Below are 21,632 nucleotides of genomic sequence, written 5' to 3'. Positions count from 1 at the left end.
GCGCATGGATGAACTGCAACAATTGTTTATTCCTGTCTGGCGCAAAAGTAAAATGGGAAAGGTAGCCAAACCATGGCTTACAAGGGAAATTAGAGATAGCATTAGATCCAAGGAAGAGGCATATAAATTCGCCAGAAAAAACAACAGACCTGAGGATTGGGAGCAGTTTAGAATTCAGCAAAGGAGGACTAAGGGATTGATTAAGAAGGGGAAAATAGAGTACGAGAGCAAGATTGCAGGGAACATAAAAACTGACTGTAAAAGTTTCGAGAGGTATGTGAAGAAAAAAAGATTACTGAAGACAAATGTAGGTCCCTTACAGTCAGAAACAGGGGAATTTATTATGGGGAACAAAGAAATGTCTGACCAACTAAATGCATACTTTGGTTCTGTCTTCACAAAGGAGGACACAAATATCATACCAGAAATGTTGGGGAACACAGGGTTTAGTGAGAGAGAGGAACTGAAGGAAATCAGTATGAGTAGAGAAATGGTGTTGGGAAAATTGATGGGATTGAAGGCCGATAAATCCCCAGGGCCTGATGGTCTGCATCCCAGAGTACTTAAGGAAGTGGCCCTAGAAATAGTGGATGCATTGGTGGTCATCTTCCAAGATTCTATAGACTTTGGAACAGTTCCTACAAATTGGAGGGCAGCACAGTGGCGCAGCGGTTAACACCGCAGCCTCACAGCTCAAGCGACCCGGGTTCAGTTCTGGGTACTGCCTGTGCGAAGTTTGCAAGTTCTCCCTGTGACCGCGTAGGTTTCTGCCGGGTGCTCCGGTTTCCTCCCACAGCCAAAGACTTGCAGGTTGATTTGTAAATTGCCCCTAGTGTAGGTAGGTGGTAGGGGAATTGAGGGGATGCGATAGGAATATGGGATTAATGTAGGATCAGTATAAATGGGTGGTTGACAGTGGGCCAAAGGGCCTGTTTCAGTGCTGTATCTCTAAATAAATAAATAAAATAATATAACCCCACTATTTAAAAAGGGAGGTAGAGAGAAAGCAGGGAATTATAGACCAGTCAGTAGAGGGGAAAATTCTAAAGTCCATTATCAAAGATTTTATAGCACAGCGCTTGGAGAACAGTGGTAGAATCAGACAGAGTCAGCATGGATTTACGAAAGGGAAATCATGCTTGACAAATCTACTAGAATTCTTCGAGGATGTAACTAGTAGAGTGGATGAGGGGGTTGGATGGATGTGGTTTATTTGGACTTTCAGAAGGCTTTCGACAAAGTCCCACATAAGAGATTAGCATGTAAAATTAAAGCACATGGGATTGGGGGTAATGTATTGCGATGGATAGAAAATTGGTTGGCAGACAGGAAACAAAGAGTTGAGATAAATGGGTCTTTTTCCGAATGGCAGGCAGTGACTGGTGGGGTACCGCAGGGATCTGTGCTAGGACTGCAGCTATTCACAATATATATTAATGATTTAGATGAGGGACTAAATGTAATATCTCCAAATTTGCAGATGACACAAAACTGGGTGGGAGCGTGACTTGTGAGGAGGATGCAGAGAGGCTTCAGGGTGATTTGGACAAGTTAAGTGACTGAGCAAATGCATGGCAGATGCAGTATAATGTGGATAAATGTGAGGTCATCCAGTTTGGTAGCAAATACAGGAAGGCAGATTATTATCTGAACGGCTATAAACTGAGAGAGGGGAATATGCAATGAGACCTGGGTGTTCTCGTACACCAGTCGCTGAAGGCAAGCATGCAGGTGCAACAGGCAGTAAAAAAGGCAAATGGTATGTTGGCCTTCATAGCAAGAGGATTCGAGTACAGGAGCAGGGATGTCTTGCTGCAATTATACAGGGACTTGGTGAGGCCACAGCTGGAATATTGTGTGCAGTTTTGGTCTCCTTATCTGAGGAAGGATGTTCTTGCTATAGAGGGAGTGCAGCGAAGGTTTACCAGACTGATTCCTGGGATGGCGGGACTGACATATGAGGAGAGATTGAGTCGGTTAGGATTATATTCGCTGGAGTTCAGAAGAGTGAGGGGGGAATCTCATAGAAACCTACAAAATTCTAACAGGACTTGACAGGGTAGATGCAGGAAGGATGTTCCCGATGGCGGGGGAGTCCAGAACCTGTGGTCATAGTCTAAGGATACGGGGTAAACCTTTCAGGACTGAGATGAGGAGAAATTTCTTCACCCAGAGAGTGGTGAACCTGTGGAATTTGCTACCACAGAAAGCAGTTGAGGCCAAAACATTGTATGTTTTCAAGGAGGAGTTAGCTATAGCTCTTGGGTTTAAAGAGATCAAAGGATATGGGCCAAAAGCGGGTACAGGTTACTGAGTTGGATGATCAGCCATGATCATAATGAATGGCGGAGCAGGCTTGAAGGCCGAATGGCCTACTCCTGTTTCCATTTTCTATGTTTCTATAAGCCTCTGCTTTTATAGAGCATTGGCAATGAGGTCATATACCCACCAGTAATTTAGGATGAATGTCATATAAAATGTAAGTAAGTAAACTGCCTTGTTATATCCTAAAAACTGTTGAAGCCTAATGATGTATAATGTTGAGATTAAATACAGTGCGGTGCATCTAGCTGATTCACAGCATAGCTGTGCTAAGTGATCGTCTGCTTTTTCACTCAAGACATAACCACTTGGGTGGAAGAATGTGATTTGGGTAAAGGAAGTAAAGAAGACCAAGTGAAGCTATTGTTACATTATGAATCCCACATGACATTGGATTCAGTAAAAAATTTTCATTAAGCACCTATTTCAAAGGGAGCAGGCAAAGCTCTCCAGCCAATGGAATTCTTAAAGAAAAACTGATAACTGCTGAATATGTAAATAGTTTAGTATACATCATCACAGGAAGTGATGCAAGCCAACATGTGATATAGCAGTGTTAGTCAGCTGGTAGCATATGTCTCTCAGAGTTCTCCTGTAATAAAGAACACTTAATTCAACCTACCGATCATCCTCTTAATGTTTGGTACATTTGTGTTGAGAACCCAATAACAGAACACTGACTTTGCATATTTTTTGGCATGGTTAATACTGTATTTTTATGAAACATTTCCCTTTATCTGAAAGTATTTAAAAAATTCCTTTCAGAAAGTTGTTTTTTAATGTGTCTCATGGTTCAGATGGTAGAAAATAAAAGGTGTGGCATGGAGATGGACAAGTAACAGATCACATTTGCACAACTTGTTACACCTGCCAAGAACAAGATAATTGGGTGAGCTCAGAGGGACAATGTGCAGAGTGTTGCTCTCAATGACCAACTTACAATATAGGCTTGGCATTGCCAGTAATTTGCAGGGTAACCTTAACTCTTATGCCTGTGGCCTTTTCCAGCTAGCATTGCAATAATGGCTTCCACACATTTGTATCAAACAGGTAATTAATTAGTCAGTCTAGCTTGTATTTTCATCTCCATTCCCATTGAATAGCACGAGACAGATGGACGCTGTAACTGCACTTTTGCATTTCCCAAAATGCAAAAGTTTTACCAACCTGAAACCCACCTTGGGTGACCATATTTATGTTACAGATGTTTGTCTGAAGCATTTGGAAGTTTAGTATGGAAAGGCTTTCATTGTAATTTGCAGCTTGAATATCTGTCTTTCAAACGTTGAGGTATGTATGAGATGCAATGAAATAGCTGTAAGATTTTGAGAGTTGGGGAATGGTGAGCAGTATATGTGGAGCAGATAACAGGCAATATCTGATGGAATTAAGTCTTGTGCTATTTATTGGTATTACTGAATAGTCTTACCTTGTTGGCGTCATAATCTTCTGAATCTGTTACCAAGTCCCGCAAATTTTGTACATGGCATTCAACTTGGCTTCTATCTTGTGCCATGTAGTGGTCTGAACAAAAACAATGATCAGAACAAAAAACAAGGCTTAAAAGGAAGACCAAGACAGAGAGAAAAAGCACTTGCCCAAACTGATCACCACATTTCAGCTGCGGTAATGCACAGAATGATTCAGAAGTATGGGAATGTGTTTAAGGAGCATTCTGCCACATCAGTCATGAGGAAACTGTGTGACTGCACTCATTTCTGTGGTTTCCAACAGAGAAACTCTCCTGTCTAACCAGCCTGGAACTGGTACATAGTTGAAACTGTGCATTCCAGCTCCACCCTTCGTCATCGAGAATATTTAATTCGACAAAGTGAACAAGTTTGGCAATTCCAGTGGGGTATGTAGAGTTTTGAAAAGGTTATGTGATTGGGTGTCACCTGGTCAAACCCCCAGGAATACTTCCAACCAGCGTTAGCAACTGTAACAAGCAATCCCAAATGTGTAATTGTTTTGGTGCCATTATCCATCCCCAAGTATAAGAATCTTTCCTCGCCGATATAATTAAGGAAAACTAGGGGAAATGCTCCAGATCCCATTTATCCATGACAGGATTTATCGGTCTCTTAGTTGCTGCAGTCCAGTCTCGCATTCAGACAAATTCACAGAAGGGGGGCCCCATTTACTACTTTAAACTCAGCCAGACCTGACCAGTTATGTAGTTTTGTAGCAGTCCTCATCTGTCTTTGCTACCACCTCGGTCTTGGGGCACTCAGCAGGAGCCACTTCACAGCTTAACTCACTGCTGTTGATGTATAGACACATTTATAAACCTTTGGAGGAGACAGCTTTCCCGCCACTGACAGGCTGTAACTGATATTGGGAAGCGTAGGATGTTAAGGAGTCTTGTCTGGAATTCCTGATGGCATAAGCTCCAAGTAGCTCGGCAACAAATTGCTGCATATTGATGAAGAAAAAGTGAAGAATTATTGAAGGTAAGAAGAACTAGGAAATTGTCCCTAACAGATACTATGCAGTAAAACTGTTCAGTTTGACCAATACGTTAACTATAATTATAGTGGCACACTTCAAAACAGCATAAACCTTAACATTATCAGTACTGACAGGATAACTCCATACGGCTTCAGTTGTCACTTTTTTTGTGCCCTTTTGTATTTTTATTGCTTTGTGAAAATTAGAGTTGGTGAATTGCTTTGCAGCTCTAGGAGATCCAATAATCAGATAGTTGTTGCCATTTTGATCTGTACGTGTGCTGGATTCTGAATGCTCTGATTTTTCTTCTAATTTTTGTATTGTGTTTCACTTTCTTGGAAATATTTTCTTTTGTGTTGGCTTTTCTTTTGATGTATTATCAAAGGATGTTAAAAAGAGGGGAATTGCAAGTTCTTTGTTTTTAAAAAAAAAATGCCTGTGTCAGCTCCGTTACCTTTTCAGAGAACTCATTGTGGCTCATACATTGCAGTTGACCACCTTTGTGAGTCTCTGAGCCCGCTCTAATTTAGTTTTGTCCTTTAGGCTTCTGAGAGTCCCAGCAATTCAATAAATGTTTTTGAGGAAAAAGTAATCTATTTTATTTCCTTTAGGCTCAAGACATTTTTTTCCCCCCACAAATTCTAATGCTTTTATTTTGCATTCTGTTATCCATGTTTTCCACATTACGATCTGGCTCCCTACATTGATCTCCAGACATTTAACAAGTAGAGGCCGTTTAACTTTTGTTACTCCCACACTTGTACTATTTTGAGCATTGCTCTACCTTCCACCAGTAAAACAGAGCTTGTATTTATATAGCGCCTTTTATGACCTCGGGATGTCCCAAAGCAGTTTACAGTCAATGAAATACTTTTTTGAAGTGTAGTCACTAATGTTGTAAAAAAACATGGCAGCCAATTTGTACACAGCAAGGTCTCACACACATCATAGAATCATAGAAAGTCTAAGGCACAGAAAGGGGCTACTTGGCCCATTGTGTCTGCGCCTGCTGAAAAACCAGGCTAATCCCACCTTCCAGCATTTGGTCCCGAGCCCTGCAGGTTATGACACTTGAGGTGCATATCCAGACACCTTTTAAATGAGTTGAGGGTTTCTGCCTCTACTACCCTTTGAGGCATTGAGTTCCAGACCCCCACCACCCTCTGGGTGAAAAAATCTTCCCTCATCTCCCCTCTAATCTTTCTACCAATCATTTTAAGTCTATGTGCCCTAGTCACTGACCTCTTTGCTAAGGTAAATAGGCTAATCCATATGTCGAAGATGCATCTGTCCATGATGGTATTAATAGCAGTTGCCACTGCACAGTTCTCGTGGAGACAAAGTCCCTTCTTCTGACTGAGGGTACACTCCATCATGTTGTGTGGAACCACCACCTTCCTAAATGGGATCAATTCAGAACAGACCTGGCGGCTCATAACTGGGTATCCATGAGCTAGTGTGTGCTATCAGCAGCAATAGAATTGTATTCCACCACAGCCTGTAACCTCATGGCCTGGCATACCCTTCACTGCACCATTTCTATCAAGCCAGGGGCCCAATCCTGGTTCAATGAGGAATATAGGATAGCATGCCAGGAGCAGCACCAGGCATACCTAAAAATGAGTTGTCAACTGGATTACATGCATGTTAAATAGAGGAAGCAGCATGTGATAGACAGAGCTAAGCGATCTAACAACTAACAGATCAGATCAAAGCTCTGCAGTCCTGCCACATCCAGTTGTGAATTATGTTGTACAATTATACAACAAACGGTAGGAGGAAGTCCAATCAACATCCCCAATCTCAATGATGGTAGTGCCCAGCATGTGAGTGCAAAAGGCTAGCTGAAGCATTTGCAACCATCTCCAGCCAGAAATGTCGAGTGGATGATCCATCTCAACCTCCTCCTGAGGTTCCCAGCATCACAGATGCCAGTCTTCAGACAACTGGATTAACTCCATGTGATATCAAGAAACGACTGAGTGCACTGGATACAGCTAAGACGATGGAGCCCAAAAACATCCTGGCTGTAGCGCTGAAGACTTGTACTCCAGAACTAGCCAAGCTGTTGCAATACAGCTACAACACTGGTATCTATCTGATAATGTGGAAAATTTGTCCAGGTATATCCTGTCCATTAAAAGCAGGACAAATCCAATCTGGCCAATTATGGTCACATCAGTCTACTCTCAATTAACAAAGTGATGGAAGGGGTATTTGACAGTGCTATTAAGTGCCATTTACTCACCAATAACCTGCTCACTGTTGCTCAGTTTGGGTTCTGCCAGGACTACTTGGCTGCAGACCTTATTACAGCCTTGATCTAAGCATGGCCAATTGAGCTGAATTGCAGAGGTGAGGTGAGAATGCCTTTGACATCAAGGCAGAATTTGACCAAGTTTGGCATTGAGGAACCCACATAAAATTGAAATCAATGGGTATCAGGGGAAGCTCTCCAATGGCTGGAGACAGGGCAGTGTCCTAGGCCCAACCATTTTCAGCTACTTCATCAATGACTTGCCCTCCATCATAAGGTCAGAAATGGAGATGTTCACTGATGATTGCACAGTATTCAGTCCCATTTGCAACTCCTCAGATAATGAGGCAGTCTGTGCCCACATGCAGCAAGACCTGGACAACATTCAGGCTTGGACTGCTAAGTAAGTGGTAAATGACATTCGTACCAAACAAGTGCCAGGCAATGAGCATCTCCGACAAGACCTTCCCTTGACATTCAGGAATACTATCCACTTGCCTGGATGAGTGCAGCTCCAACAACACTCAAGAAGCTTGACACCATCCGGAACAAAGCTGCCCACTTGTTTGACACCCCATCCACTACCATTAAAGATTCACTCCTTCCAACAGTGGTGCACAGTGGCAGCAGTGTGTACCATCTACAAGATGCAGTGCAACAGCTCACAAGGCACCTTCCAAACTGCAAAGAAGGACAAGGGCAGCCAATTCATGGGAACACTAGCACCTGCAAGTTCTCCTCCAACTCTCACACGATCCTAACTTGGAAATATTACATTGTTCTTTCACGGTTGCTGGGTCAAAATCTTGAAACTCCCTCCCTAATGGCACTGTGGGAGTACCTTCACTCACAAGGACTGCAGTGGTTCAAGGGTGCAGCTCCGCATCGCCTGCTCAAGGGCAAATTGGGATGAGTAATAAATGCTGGCCTTGCCAATGATGCCCACATCCTGTGAATGAATAAGAAATATCCCATGGCACTATTGATAGAAGAGCAGGGGATCTCTCCCAGCATCCTGACCAATATTTATTTAATACTGTTTGTGGGACTTTTCTGAGCTGTGGTGTTCCCTACATTACAACACTTCAAAAGTACTTCCTTGGTTGGAAAGTGCTTTTGGAATGGTCTGAGTTTGTGAAATGCAAGCCTTTCTTTCTTTAATGTTTTGAATATTTAGGCTGGTTTGCAATTCTGCTAAGAGAGCAGTGGGATCAAAGAGTGCAGGTGGTGGAGCTCTGAAGATTTACTCACCAATTCTTATTTAGTCTTTGCAGTAACATCCTTTTACTGCATTTTCCTTTTTATAATGGAGTTGACAAAACTTTAGATTAAGTTACATCGAGTCTACAGCGCAGAAACAGGTCATTCTGTCCATCTGGTCTATGTCAGAGTTTATTTTCCACATGAGCCTCCTCACAGCCCTCTTCATCTAACCTCATCAGCATATCCTCTATTCCTTTCTCCCTCATGTGCTTATCTATCTTCCCCTTAAATATATCTTTACCATTTGCCTCAACTACTCCTTGTGGTGGCACATTCCACATTCTAACCACTCTCTGGGTAAAGAAGTTTCTCCTGAACGCCTGATTGGATTTATTATTGACTATTTTATATTTCTGACTAGTATTGGACTCCCCCATAATTGGAAATGTTTTCTCCACATTTACCCTACTAACTCCTTTTTCATTATTTTGAATACCTCTATAAAATCACCCCTCAGAAAAGAGCCCTGACCTGTTCAATCTTTCCTGTTAGTTGTATCCTCTCAATGTTGGTATCATCCTTGTGAATTGTTTTTGCACCTTCTGCAATGCCTGCTATACCCTTTTTAAAATATGGGGACCAGAAATGTGCACGGAATTCCACGTGGGATTGCAGGAGCTAAATTATCATAATGGATTGTGAAGGATTCAAGAGCATTGATTTCCCACTGGATTTTTTTTTTTAAGTGTTATTTTACCATTTCTTTTTTTCTCCTATAACCTGTAGCTGAAATTGTAATCCCAGAAGACTCAGCTAGAATTTCAGAAGTGTTGGACCACTGAAGTGTTACTTTTAAAGAAGGATAATATAGAGAGTTAAGACCAAAAGAAAACTGAAAATGAAATGCTGGGCTTGTCCTCAATAAAGAATAGAATGAGAAAGGGGGAGAAAATGATAATTTGGGGGTAGGGGACACATTCTTGTTCACTACAAAGTTTGCATAAGGAGGGAACATTTTAAGAGCAATGTTGGTGACTGAAGCATTTGCTCCGTTTGCCAAAGTGCGAACATTAAAAAAATTAGTAATTTCATGTAAAAAAAAAACTCAGCAATTTTAATTAACTTTTCCCCTTTTTTGTGAAACTTGCAAATCATTTTTCTTAAGTTCTGTGGGTTGCAAATTAATAACTCCCATGCCTTTTGAGCAAGGTGAGGAGAAAGTGGGACAAATTATTCTTTCAAGAGCTGGCACCACCACAGTGGGCCAAATGGTCTCCTTTTGTGATGTAACATTTTATGATGGAACAAAGCCTGGAATGAAAGAGTAAGGAAAGATGAAAGGGGAGATGAAATCCTTGAAACCAATAAAATACTGTAATGTCAGGCATTAATATTGTCATTGACAAAAGATGGGCAGCTGATACAGTTGTGTAGTGATTACACTACTGGACTAGTAATCCAGAGGTCAGGATCTCAAATCCAACAGTGGTAGTTAATGAATTTGAAATCAGTTTTTAAAAAAAAAAATCAGGAAGTAATTTAAAAAGCTGTGCTGGAGCTGGTGGATTTCCGTTGAAATCTAACTGGTTCACTGATGACCAGTGGGGAAGGAGACCTGGGGCTGAATTTTTCCAGCCCTCTGGAGACAGACCGTGAGGTGGGAGGGATGGTAAAATGGCAGTGGAAGGCATTAGGAGGAAAGCTCGACGTGTTCTCACCGCCACCAAATATTATTAACTGCAGGAATGGCAGCAGCTCAGTTGCCTGCTGACCGAAGGCGGGCTGCCAATTAATTGGCCTATTAAGAGCCATTTTACCACAACAGTGGGATTTTACCAGCGTTGAATAGTCTCCCATTGCGTGGGGAGACCACCTGCTCTGGGTGTGGGTTCCAGGGCTTCAGATCAGTCCAGTACCGTCAGCAGCCAGTGCCTCCGTAGTGGTGCTGCTCAGTTAAAGAGCTGCCAGCCTCTAATTGGCTGGCAATCTCGGGGGGGGGGCGGGATTTTCATCACTGGGGTCCTTAATCCCAGGGAAGGCCTGCCACAGTCCACTTAAGTGTCTAATTGGCACTTGATTTGTTGGGCCTTCCCCACAGCAGGCGACGCGGGGCTCTCGCCAACACTTTTTCGGTGGTTGAGACCCCCGCCGCCAAGCCAAAATCATGGCCATCATTTGTTTTTAAATTTCTGTGCATGAAGAATGATGGGTGGGCTCAACCAGTGTTACACAAACTTCCAAGAAATGTAGTTAGAAACTTAGCAAGATTAATCCTGTATAGCGAAAGGGAAGTGTGTGCATGTTGTACTGTATTTTCTGTTTTTGCATGGACTATACCAAGTCTGGGAGGAACCACTGAAGCCCCAAATTATATCAGCAACCCACTCCAGTTGTATTTTGTTGCCAGTACCTTCTAATAATGGATTATAGCTGCTTTTAATCATCTCACCATTGGTCTCCATGCCTTCAGCTGCCAAGGCCACAAGCTTTAAAATTCCCTTCCTAAACTTCACCGACTCATTACCTCTCTTTCCTCCTTTAAGACACTCATTTGATTAAGCTTTTGGCTGTGTCCACTGATATCCCCTTATGTGGATCGGTGTCAAATTTTGTTAGATAAGCTGCCTGTAAAGTGCCTTGGAATGTTTTATTACGTTAAAGGCTCTGTATCAATACAAGTTGTTGTAGTAGCCAATTCTGCCCATTCCCACTGAAAATGGCCAATCTTACTGTTACTTTATAATGTAAACCTTGTGTTGTTCACCTCCCATATATCCTGCTCGGTGAGTTGGTATCTCAGAAGAAACAACCAGATCACATTACTAGTTGATTCTGGTGAGGATCCCTTTTTAAAAAAAAAACTGTATCAATCGAGACAAATAGGTCACTGGATTTGTACAGAACAGCAAAATGAAGTTCCAAACAAAACAATAATATAACACATTTTTTTAAAACTCCAAATGTGATATATTGAGAAGTTGAATTAGCAGTCTAGAAGTAAAAAGCACAAACGTGACCAATATTGAAAAGAATGTTAAGATTGTGACAAGCATTTTTGTGTAAAATTTTATTGTGATTTTTGCTTCTTTAATTCTGTCACTTTACGCAAGGGCTTAACAATCAGCTCACTCTCAAAAATCACATCCCAAGTTAACTTGATATAGTTATTGCAGATTTTCGTGGTTCTGTTGGCAACTAATGTCTGAGTGAGGGTCAAGTTATTCAATTTAAATACAAGCAGCCTTTGTGATTTGTTCAGATACATGTTTAATTGGCAGCTATTTAAAATAAAAATAGTGAACAGTCACTTGAGGCAATTATCAACCTGTCTTCAAATTGAAGATGGTAAGAAAATTAGTACAGCAGTTAAGAACAGTTTTTTCTACTCCAAGAGATAGCTAAGCTGAAAAACAACAGTTTTTTAAAGAAAAAGTGCTGTGCAACTTCCACTATTTTCTTGTTCTTTTACTGTTTAATAAATGTGTTTAGCAGTTAAATCCCGAGTAAAAGTCCGGCACATTGCTCTTCTGTTGATGTTAGAAGATTCATGTCATATAGTAAAATGCGTAGCTGAAATAAACTGAGGAAGATTCTTTGGGCTGGATTTTCGGGGCCCCCTGAAGTCAGGAACGGAGGTGGTGGGGTGGGGTGGGGGGGAAGGCGAGGTGGGGGGTGGGGGGGTGGTGGTGGGTAGGGGGCCCTGCGAATACTGGCGCCAGGAGATGTGCCGATTTCAAGGCGCCGATCCTGACACCGGCAATAATCACCAGGGCGGGGGGGTGGGGGTAGTGAGGGTGGGACAGGAATCCCACTCTCATCCCAATTGAGGCCAATTAACACTAAAAGCTTGTTAAGAGCTTGTCAAGGGGTGAACTTTAAATTGTACAGGGGCGGACAGGTTGTCTGTGCCTTCAGAAACTGACCAGCTGAATGAAGGCAGGTAAAGAGTGGGGAGCCAGCCATGGCTGCCCAGGGCAGCACATCAGCCCCATAAGAAGGTCAGCAGGGCAAAGGGTGACTAGGCACATGGTAAGGAGGGCCCAATGGCAATGATGGACAGCACACTCGCAGGAAGGGCAGAACCCCAGACATCAAGAGGGCACGGGAGAAGAAGGAGGGACAGGAGGGCATCGGAGGCCAGCACAGGACCTAGCGCCAAAGGGGGAAATACCTGGAGATGACCGTGATCAGTGCTGCAGGAGACTGAAACTCGCCAGGCAGATGCTCACAGAGATCTGTGCCCTCATTGCTGAAGATCTTGCATCTCGCAGCAGTCGTTGCCATGCACTGCCAATGGCAGTCAAGGCTGTGGCCTTGAACTGCTTCTGGCTCCTTCCAAGGATCTGCTGTGGACCTTTCTGGTATCTTGCAAATGGCTGCACACCACTACATCTTGCACATCACTGATGCTCTCTTTGCCAAAGCAGAACAGCACATTCATTAACAACAGACACAGCCTCACAGGGAGAAAGAGCATTGGGTTTAGCTTCCATTACTGGATTCCTCCAGGTGCAGGGCATCATCGATTTGCACCCATGTGGCCATGAAGACACCCAGTAACCAGCCAGTGAGATTCATCAACAGGAAGGGTTTCCACTCCCTCAATGTCAAACCAGGCTGCAACGAGTGCTCCTCCATGTGTGCGCTCGCTTTCATGGCAACTGCCATCTTCCGCCAGTCTAGGCTGCCTCAGATCTTCGCTCCAATCCACAAAGTATGTGGGTGGATCCTAGGGGACAAAGAATATCCTTTGAGGAGATGGATACTGAGCCCTCTGCGGGAGCCCCAGACAGAGGCACAGAGGCAATATAGCCAATGCTACCTGCTCACTGGGACAACCATTGAGCGGGCCATCGGGCTTCTGAAGATATAATTCCAATGCCTGGACCGGTTGAGTGGTGCCCTCCAATGCCCTCCTGCAAGGGTCTCTGTCATTGTGGTGGTCTGCAGTGCTCTCCTTTACATGACCCTCCAGAGAGGTGTGGACCTTGAGGACAGTGAGGCCCTGGAAGGAGACATCTCATCCGGGAGGAGCAGGAGGTGAGAGAGGAGGAGGCAGAGGAGATGACACTCATCAGAAAGGTGCCCTTGGTGAACGACTGGGCAGCTTTACCCTACCACCCTCAGGGAAGAGGACCACCCTCCTCTCCCTCACGGCCTCCAGCATTAGACCCAGGTCAGCATCGATGAAGTGAGAGTCTGCCCTACCCTGGGTGCCAGGCCTCCGTCTCCCCTGTGATATCTCACTTCTCTCTGGTGCAGTGGAAGGAATTGGCACAAACCACAGATCTCTCCCTCAGGACAACCAGCAGCCTCAGTGATGGATGCCGTGAGATGTCTAAATAAGTTCCACACTTCATCTGCCCCACTGGCTCTAAGTGGGTAAGAAACCCAACTCCATATCAACTAAGGGCTCACCCCTGTGAAAATCTTAACTTTAATCAGTTTCCCACTGCAGGCAGGTTTCTCACATGAAAACAAACCTAGCTGCAGTTTCCCACTTCTATGGCAAAAATTCAACCCCTTGTTCATTCTCTGGGAGCACTATGAATTCACCTAGATATTTAAGCAAATGAAAACGCTTCCGCCTGTATATAGGGAGCAACAGCTCACTGACAAAACTAATCAAATCTATAAAGGTGAAAAATGCTTATGAAGAGTAAATAGTGAGATGATTGAAGCTAGTAATATTTTCTCTTAACATAGGAACAGGAGCAGGTCATTCAACCTCTCAGCCTGTTCTATTGAGATCATGGCTGAACTATATTCTAACTCCCTCCAACTGCCTTGGCTCCATATCATAGAAATTTACAGCACGGAAAGAGGTCATTCAGCCCATCGTGCCCATGCTAGCCGATAAGGAGCCATCCAACCTAATCCCACTTTCTGGCTCTTGGTTCTTAATATATTATTCTTTGGCCTCCTTATCTCGAGAGACAATGGGTAAGCGCCTGGAGGTGGTCAGCGGTTTGTGAAGCAGCGCCTGGAGTGGCTATAAAGGCCAATTCTAGAGTGACAGGCTCTTCCACAGGTGCTGCAGAGAAATTTGTTTGTCGGGGCTGTTACACAGTTGGTTCTCCCCTTGCGCCTCTGTCTTTTTTCCTGCCAACTGCTAAGTCTCTTCGACTTGCCACACTTTAGCCCCGCCTTTATGGCTATCCGCCAGCTTAATAATATTAATACATCATATTAATATGTTATTAATATTTCCCTTAATAGCCTTGCTTAGCAAAAATCTATTGATAGATTTAACATTATTAATTGTTCTACTGCTTTCTGTGGGAGAGAATTCCACACTTCTACCACCCTTTGTGTGAAGAAGTGTTTCCTAACTTCTCTCCTTTAATGGCCTGGCTCGGATTTTAAGATTATGTCCGCTTGTCCAAGACTTCCCCACCAATGGAAAAAATTTCTCTCTGCCTTATTAATTCCTTTCAAAATCCTAAATACCTCAAAGATCACATCTTAACCTTCTATATTGCAGAGAATACAAGCCTAGGTAATGTTATCTCACCTCATAATTTAACTCTTGGAGGCCTGGTAACATTCTAGTGCATTAACTCTGCACTCCTCCCAATTCCAAGATATCGGGCTGAATTTTAAGAGCCCCTCACCATTAGGGGTCATGGCATGGGGGCTCGTAAGATTCTTCCTGGAGAGGCCTGCCTTGACCCCCGACGTCGAGAAGGCCCCACCAGCGATTAGCGGCGGCAGTGAGGCCTCGGTGCGGCCCCCCCCCACCCCCCGCACCGCTTGGCAGCAGGGCCTTCATCTAAATATTTAAATGAACATTAATTAAATGCAAATTAACTTACCCGCCGACGGCGGCCATCCCACACCGATTTTAAGGCCAACTGGCCACATCTCGTGCGCCTTCAGAACTCCATTGGAATTCCGAGGTGTGACACTGGTGGTGGGGGTGGGGGGGGGGGGGAATAAAATTATCAGGGCGAGAGGGGTGGGGGAGCGGGGAAAAGTATACCTATTGGTTGTGGGGATGGTGGGAAGGGGTTGAAGGGCAAAAGTGAAGAGTTTGGGGGGAAAGTTCATGCTGGGAGTAAAATACATTACAAACACAACAGACAGTAAACACCATTGTGGGGGTTGGGAAAGGGCCTGCATGTTTTAATTTTTTATTTGAAATAAAAATTTTCCTATACCTCTTTAAATATTTAAATTTACCTGAAGGACATGGAGCCCTTTAAAAATGGTGCCGGTGCCTGCGCGGTAGCACCAGACGCCGTTGCCGGGGAGATGGCGGCTGCACCCTCTACGTCATTGGGACAGCCGCTCCACCCCCTCCATTTAAATCAGCCCCCGTTCGCAATATCGTGGGGGCTAATATACAGCAGCACTTCTGTGTCGGAAGGCCACCACTTCAGCCCATCCTTTCTAAAGTGCTGTGCCCAGGACTGTCCTTTGGTTTTCACTTCATAAATGAATCGAGCTGTACAGTCCCATCATGCTACTGAAGTTATTCTGATTAAAGGCAATCTCTGTAGCTTCCAATTAATAGCATTTTGCTTGTGTATCGTTCCATAGATGCTATTGTCCAGGGGTACGTCATTCAAACAGCCCTGGCAGTGATTGTTGGCAGGCTGCTCAACTGTAAGGGTCAAGCACTGTTGGAGCCAATCTTGGATGTCCACACATGCATTCCGAATGGGGGTGAATGGGGGTTAACGATCAGGAATGATCAGGAGCAGGAACGTTTGCATTTTTTTTCCCCTTTCCTACCCTAAGTTCTCCCTGTGTCTGTGTGGGTTTCCTCCGGGTGCTCCGGTTTCCTCCCACATGCCAAAGACTTGCAGGTTGATAGGTAAATTGGCCATTATAAATTGCCCCTAGTATAGGTAGGTATTAGGGAAATATAGGGACAGATGGGGATGTGGTAGGAATATGGGATTAGTATAAATGGGTGGTTGATGGTCGGCACAGACTCGGTGGGCCGAAGGGCCTGTTTCAGTGCTGTATCTCTAAATAAAAAAAATAAAAAAATAAAAAAACACTAGGGAGTTGAGGTCAAGTGCAGTGTACACCCCTGTACCTCAGCTGAGTTCAGCTAACCGTGTAGAACAAGATTAAACGTGGGGCCTTTCTACTCTGTGTGACATGGCCACTCACTGTAATCAGCTGTGGTGTCTGGACAGCCCCTCCTGTTACAGCTTTTAAGCTATCTATTCAAAATTCAATATCCAAAGCGATTTTTTCAAACTTGCATTTAAACTTGTGTAGAGCCATTAAAGGATTCAGCAGGGTAGATTTGGGTAGCGTCCAAAGATGTGGGTACTTTGTACAACCTTCGCTACTGAAGATGGTGCTGAGCTACCAACACTGCAGTATTGAGATGATGCTGAAATTAAACATATGAATGAGATATAATCCTTGCTAGATTGGGTATTCACCTAAGGCTGCTTAAAGAAATGGTGGCTGTGATATGCAAGCCACTGGCTCATATATTTAGTCACTCACTGGGGTCTGAGATTGTTTCCATGTGGTGTTTATGTTTAAAAAGGGCAATATGTCTAAGCCAGGAAACTGTAGCCCTATTCAGTTTATCTTCAGATATATGTGATTTGCTGGAACAGATTATTAGAGATGTGTTCTATAATTACCTTGAAAGAGCAGGGGCTATTAGGGAACTGCAGCCTGGCTCTGGGAAAAGAAAGTTCTGTCTGACCAACTTGACTGTGTTTGTTTGAGGAAGTTCCAAAGTTGGAGGATAGGGGAAGCCTGGTACTGTGTCTTGACTTTCAGAATTCCTTTTCAGAAAGTCTACAAAGCAAGACGGTGCCTTGTGGTCTTAGTGAATGGGCTTTGGGCTGGATGAAGAATTGGTAGCATTTATGTAGAGAAAAGGTAGTTATTAATGGTAGCAGTTCTGCACAGGGCCCAGCTACTGGTGGAGTTCTGCAGGAATTAGCGTTAAGGCCATTCCTCATCACCATCTTCACCATTCTTGATGAAGGCATACAGGGAACTATAGACCTTAGCTGAAAAACATAGGCTGCAAGTGACTCTAGGCATCTATAATATTCGGCCCATGTATGGCTGACCTCTTTATAGAAAAATGCTGCATGATGTATTTAAGCAGGGGCAATACCAAGCACGTATACATCATACAGCATTGTGTGTCAATGGTGCTGAGTGAGAGAAGGGTTATAGTGAACAGTGCAACAGTTGTGAAAGCAAATGTGGTCTTGGAATGTGTAGCTAGGACAAATAAAAATATAACTGTAAGTCTAACTCTTCTTGTACATGACCTTGGTGTGGCTGCATGTGGAATACTGTTTCCAGTTTCGCTCCCCCTACATGGAGAGGGGGAATTTGAAGTCCTGGAAAAGGTTCAGAGAAAGCCATGTTTAATTGATGCCGAGTTCAAGAGCCCTTAGTGATCAGGACTGGCTGAGAGAGCTATGCCTTTTTATTTTAGAAAAGCAGAGACTTAGGGGTATATGTTTGTTGATCTGCAGCATGTGCTGAATAGGGAGTTAAGGAATTGCTGCAAGTAGAATATGTTTTGATTTAAAGAGGTTAGGTTTGTTAACAGGGGTAGTTATATCAGTCTCCTAGAGCTAGCTCAATTGGCCTAAGGTTTTCTTTCACCTTTCTCAGGAGCTGGAGAATTATGGAGGGGAGGTGGGCTGGTCTGGGTCTAATGGTGTGTAATGATCCAATTCAGTGTGGGACATTCGAGAGGTACGCCTGAAGATATTCCTGCAATATAAACAGGATGCTTTCGTGAGCTGATGAGAACATGGATATCATACAGTTGCACAGCACAGAAACAGGCCCTTTGGCCCATCGTGTCCATGCCAGCCATCAAGCACCTATCTGGTCCAATCCCATTTTCCAGCACTTGGCCCATAGCCTTGTATGCTATGGTGTTTCAAGTGCTCATCTAAATACTTCTTAAATATTGTGAGGGTTCCTACCTCTACCACCCCTTCAGGCAGTGCGTTCCAGATTCCAACCACCCTCTGGGGGAAAAACATTTTCCTCAAATCCCCTCTAAACCTTCTGCCATTACCTTAAATCTATGCTCCCTTTGCTAAAGGAAAAAGTTTCTTCCTATCTACCCTATCTATGCCCCTCATAATTTTGTATACCTCAATCGCCTTCTCTGCTCTAAGGAAAACAACCCTAGCCTATCCAGTCTCTCTTCATAGCTGAAATGCTCCAGGCCAGGCAACATCCTGGTGAATCTCACTGAGCAGGTTATTGCTGATGCATCCATTAGCTGCCATCTATGCTAAAATATAGTATGACAAATACACGAAGCATAATGATGCACAATCCAAATGGACAAAATTATAGGTCAACATAAATCATGCCACAAAAAGTTAAACCCGTAATACACTAGAGAGGCAACCCATGGAGGGAAGGACTTAGAGATCCAAGCTCGCCCTGTAATTTTATACATGTTGTCCTTCACAAAAAAATGATGAGTCACATCCAGAGTTTTCCCATCTGTGAAATGCTTAGGTGGAAAAAGGAACAGACATCGGCCCTGATATTCACTGGGGCAGGGTTTTGAAGCAGTGGCGGGCGAGGGAGGAGTTAGGGCTGCGAAATCTGGAAGGTTGTGTCTCCCTGAATGGTGTGGAGTTGTGTAATGTTTTTAAAAACAGATTTCCTGCCGGAAGTTAGCCTGATTGAATCGTTGGCTACCTGTTGGGCAGGGAACACTACAGGAAAGGCTGCAGCTGAGGATCAGTTAACTTTAGTGGTTGTTGGGAGTAGAGATTACAGGAATGAGGTGGTGTCCATAAAGCATGGTTTGGGAGGAGTGTCAGGGATGATCACAGGGGTTAAAGATTGTGAGGGTATAGTCGAGTAAGATTACGGTGGGTCAGACATCAGGGGTTGGTGATGGGGAAGCTTGGCGATCAAAGGGGTTTGGGGGGATGGAGGTCATGGAGGTGGGAGGGTGTTTACAGGATTAGCCTGATAGACCTGGATGAAACACTCCTGCTCTTCCTGGCCCACAAGCTGTGCTGTAAAGGCACTTAACTGATGGATCCAGCCCTTCTCGTCTCCATTTACCTTCCGGGATTCCTGAGGCCCAGAAAGCCTGGCCGACACCAATTAAAAATAGAAACATCGTGAAAAATAGAAGGACGCAGCCGCCTTGAAAGGTTTTAACAACTGAACGACCTTCTGAGAGTGAACTGATTGCCCGCCCCTCATCACACCTGTTACTAACCAGGCGAGTTGGGTTCTTGTTTCAAATTTTGAACCTTTAACTTTGGGGTGGCACAGTGGTTAGCACCGCAACCTCACAGCTCCAGCAACCTGGGTTCAGTTCTGGGTACTGCCTGTGTGGAGTTTGCAAGTTCTCCCTGTGACTGCGTGGTTTCCACCGGGTGCTCCAGTTTCCTCCCACAGCCAAAGACTTGCAGGTCAATAGGTAAATTGACCATTGTAAATTTCCCCTAGTGTAGGTAGGTGGTAGGAGAATGGTAGGGTTGTGATAGGGAATGTAGGATTAGTATAAATGGGTGGTTGTTGGTCAGTACAGACTCAGTGGGCCAAAGGGCCTGTTTCAGTTCTGTATCTCTCTATGACTATGACTAACTTCCCACCTGATCTAAACCCACCCTTTTTGGGGGTTAAAATTACACCCATCATTTTTGAACATATTAAAAAAAGGACAGGCAAAGACTAGCTAATTTATCAAGTTTGTCCTATCCCCAATGGTGCAACTAGGGAACCTGCCATTCACCCCCGACTCCCATCCCGAGTCCAGAAAATTCCCATTTTGCAGTAGCAGTCAGGGCTGGTGTGTGATCTTGCGTAATTACCTGAATTTTCTATGGTTTTCAATTTGAAATTTGTCCCTGTTGTTTAACTTCAACTCTTTCTTCAGCTCTGACCAAAATCTTCTTGTGTCTTGGCTGAGCCGCCATTGCTGGGGTTGGGAGAGCAGAGCTACGTCAGATCCATGTAGGTGGTCTTCCCAACTATGTCAACCTGGGGACAGCTTAAACTAAGGCAGCTTTAGAATCAAAGAAGGGTAGGTTAAGCTGCTGGACAGGTGAAAGGGGGTGGGAAGAGAGGGTTAAATTGTTAAAAATGGGAAATCCAACCGTAACTCATTGTGCGCACAGCTTTTTCTGGTTTAACCGTGGCAGACTGGGAGTGGGCTAGGAACCTGCTTTCAAGAGGCAGGTCAGTAATTTAAAAATATTCATGAGGCTGTGTGTGTCAGATTCTAGTAGCTCTTTGAGTTTAATGGCTATAGACCAGCTTTCTCAGGGCTTGGAAAACTCTGCAGCTAAAGGGAGGCAAGAACCTCTGGGTCCAGAAGGTAAATGCTTTTCCAACACTGTTTGTGGGCCAGGAGGAACAGGAGTGCTTTTCCTCTTGTCACGAGAGTTTTATTTTAAGCTAAGAGGTCTGTGTGCCTTTAAGAGCTGGGAGAAGGGGGTTTTAAGTGAGCACTGAATGCTGACACTTGGTGTTTGACGTGCAGGCTGTAAAACTTGTATCCAAGCAACCAGAAAGATTTATGACTGTCTTGTGACTTGGTTGTTGAAAGTTTAATTTCACTTTTGGGTTGAAAAGCCAGTTGCTGCTGGAGACTGGTGTTTGCAGACTATGAAAAGACCTCCCCCTGAAAGGAAGGCTTGTCTCTCTTGTAAAAAGGGAATCCTACATTTGAGTTGTGACTGTGTTCTGCTTGGAGAGAGAAAAGACCCCTGGAGAGGAAAAGACCCAGTGAAAGAGGAGTTGCTGCTCTCTGTGGAGAAAGGCTCCTTTACTGAGAGGAAGCCTGCATTGTTAAAGGCAGAAAAATTCCTATTATCTCCAGTCTCTGGAAAATCTCTGCCTCAAGAGTGGTTCCTGTTGCCTTTTGTGTTTTGGGAGATCCTGAAATTTCAAGAAAGTTTCTACTGTTAGACTGCTACTTTAAAATTTAAGTAGACTTGTTGCTACAACATTTTGCTGAAAGATCTGTGTGATGCCTGCTGCAGATGAATTGCCTTGAATGCCTACCCATCACAGACTGTTCATTAATTTCACCTGGAGAGACTTCGAGTGGCATCTGATTATTTGACTCTGGACACCTCACTGATCCGGAAATACCCTATCAGACTGTGACAACTAATTATTTTATTATTCCTAAAAAAACCGTTGCAACTTAAAACAACCTTTTAAAAACCGGTTAACTGTTGGTTTTTTGAATGTATGTGTGTGTGCATGAGGGTTAGGAAGAAGTTATAACATTTTTTCATGCATGTAGATTTATCTCATTATTGTTTAAAACTTGGTTTATTAATAAATAGTTAATTTTGTTGTTGTTTAAAGAAACCTGGTTTTGCATGCTTTATTCTGGGGGATAAATAGAGTGTTTAATTTGGCTAATTTCTGGTGGGTGGGAAACTTTACAATATGC

General features: G+C 43.8%; 1 protein-coding gene across 1 annotated transcript in view; it reads left to right on the top strand.

Annotated features, from left to right (window-relative positions):
- Positions 1-4,453: 4,453 nt before the first annotated feature.
- LOC137348081 (gap junction gamma-1 protein-like) overlaps positions 4,454-21,632 on the top strand; it is a 63,376-nt gene continuing 46,197 nt past the window's right edge. The window contains exon 1 of the mRNA XM_068013260.1: positions 4,454-4,775. The gene's annotated coding sequence lies outside the window, so the exon portion shown is untranslated. The remainder of the gene's footprint in view (positions 4,776-21,632) is intronic.

Source organism: Heterodontus francisci, chromosome 33, assembly GCF_036365525.1.
Source record: "Heterodontus francisci isolate sHetFra1 chromosome 33, sHetFra1.hap1, whole genome shotgun sequence".
Lineage (NCBI taxonomy): Eukaryota > Metazoa > Chordata > Chondrichthyes > Heterodontiformes > Heterodontidae > Heterodontus > Heterodontus francisci.
The sequence above is the reverse complement of the archived record's forward strand: the minus strand, read 5'-3'. Positions and strand labels throughout refer to the sequence as shown.